The 2,342-nt window shown below is 32.7% G+C and overlaps 1 pseudogene; it reads left to right on the top strand.

Moving 5' to 3' along the window:
* Positions 1-1,108: 1,108 nt before the first annotated feature.
* LOC123278145 (olfactory receptor 10AG1-like) lies at positions 1,109-2,020 on the top strand (annotated as a pseudogene).
* Positions 2,021-2,342: the final 322 nt, after the last annotated feature.

The raw sequence follows: 2,342 nt of genomic DNA, 5'->3' as shown, positions 1-2,342 counted from the left end.
TAGACAAATATTATCCGCAAATTAAGAAAGAAAAGATTGATGAAAATGTGACAGTACTGAAAATAAAGAATAATTTTTAAAAAGTATTTCAGTTTTAAAAGATTGTAAAGATATGAACTAAGGAAGTTCTTATGAAAATAGAGAGAAATGAATGAAATTAATTGATAATGAGAAGTTAGAGTCAGTATATTTGTTGACTGACTAGAAAATGTGGGTAAGAGAGATGGAGAAGGATAAATATGTCATATTTTTTAATATGACTGATTTTATGTATGGTAAAATTGAGCATCAAAATGGAAGAAAATGTTTGGGCATAATTTCTATGTAAATCCTGTGACCACATCTCAGAATATATACACTACTTCACCGCTGATCCTGCTCATTATTATCTCCCACATATCATCTTCAATTATTGGAATCACCTCCTAACTAGTCTACCAGCTTATACTCTTATTCACACTAAAGTATACTGTTCTTATTTCCTACTACCTTTCAGACATTTTACCCACTGCTAACAATGGAAGTGAACACAATATATATGATTAGTGATTTTGAAAGATTAAATGATACAGATATAAATTATTGATTCTCTAAAATCTCCAGAATGTTATCTGTAGAGGGCTCCATAATTGGAAACAAACTTTTCTGTCCCTCTTGAAGTGTATAAAACATCAGCTTATGTAGTTAGACATTCATTGAATACTTTAATAAGTAGAGAGAAGTTGAATTCATGAATTGAATATTTTACATAGCCTACCGAAGTTTCATAGCAACGATAAACATTCACTCTATCTTCTCTTTCCCATTAGTTTTAAGCCCTGATAATGTCATTTTCCCATTCGTACTTTCTTGATGTAGAAAATTTTGAGACTCAGAGTACTATATCTTCTTGTCCAAATTCATTGTTTCCTGATGTAAGCACCTGTAACTGAAAAGAAATTTTATCCTTGACATGAACAAAGGGCCTTGACACATAAAAATTCTAGATGATACATGAATTCTAGATAATTGCCCAGTTACATTCTTTGAGGTTAAGAAATGATGTTTAATAATTTCAAAATTAGTAATCTTAGATTCCATACACAGAAATTAGACCAGCCTTAAGATTATGAATATCTTATACAGGCATTCCAGTAGGGTAATTGATGTTTCTGATGTTCTTGACCTCCAGGGATTTATTTTTGGGGTGTTTTTGAACATCTGTGTGATTTTTTTGGTGAGTAATAGCCTCATTATCATAATAAGAAGTTTGATCCTTCCCTCCAGATCCCTATGTATGTTTTTCTTAGGAACTTTTCTTCTTTGAAAATACATTATTTGTCAGTCACTGTCCTCAGATTATTAGTAGATCTTTGTAGACAAAATAGAAATATTTCCTTTCTGGTCTGTGCTGTTCATATCTATTTCTTTCTCATCTTGGGAGCCACTGAGTGCTTTACTGTGACTGCAAAGGCTTATGACAGGTATGTGCCATTTGCAACCCATTACTCTACCCTCTCATCATGAACAATAGGCTGTGTAGCCAACTGGCAGCTGGCTGTTGGATCAGTGGAATTTCAGTCCACGTGGGGTTCCGCTACCAGGTCTTCTCTTTACCCTTCTGTGGATCTAACAAGTTGAATAACTTTTTCTGTGACACAGTTCCAGTACTTAAGCATTCCTGTGGGGACACTTTTATGATTGAGATGTTGATTTATGTGCTTCCTCTTCCAGTTGTCACTGGTCTTTTTACTTAATATTTGGATCTTATGTGAAAACAATCTCAACCATCCTGAAGTTGCCATTAGCAACTGGGTGAGCCAAGGCCTTCTCCACTTGCTCTTCTCATCTCATGTTTGTGGCTTTATTCTTTGGATCAGGCATCATTACATATTTGACACCAGTCATTCAACAGGAATGGACAAATTCCTTTCTCTTTTTTAAGCCATTGTGACACTAATTTTTAACTCTGTATCACCTGAGGAACAATGATATTTTGGTGGTATTGAGAAAATTCCTACTGAAATGGATTGTGCTATGACTCAACAACATAACCTCAAAAATTTGTTTCTTATTTATCACAGTCTTTATACATCAATTTTAATTTTTATCCAATTTTGCTAGAAATCTTAATTATTCTGATTATATCATTTTTTCAAACATGACACAAACTCTGCTTTTATTTTTAAATAGTAAATTAATCTCAAACTCAATCTAAGATACTTAATATTTGAATTAACACATTGGAGCCATTAAAAGTTATTGATACTGTTGTTGTTTTTTAAGATTCCAGAATATTGCCTACATTTTCTGTTTCACAAAAATATGACTCATCTTTATATCTCCAATCACAACATATTGTC

The sequence above is a fragment of the Equus asinus genome, chromosome 17 (assembly GCF_041296235.1).
Source record: "Equus asinus isolate D_3611 breed Donkey chromosome 17, EquAss-T2T_v2, whole genome shotgun sequence".
In the NCBI taxonomy this organism is placed as follows: Eukaryota; Metazoa; Chordata; class Mammalia; order Perissodactyla; family Equidae; genus Equus; species Equus asinus.
The sequence above is the reverse complement of the archived record's forward strand: the minus strand, read 5'-3'. Positions and strand labels throughout refer to the sequence as shown.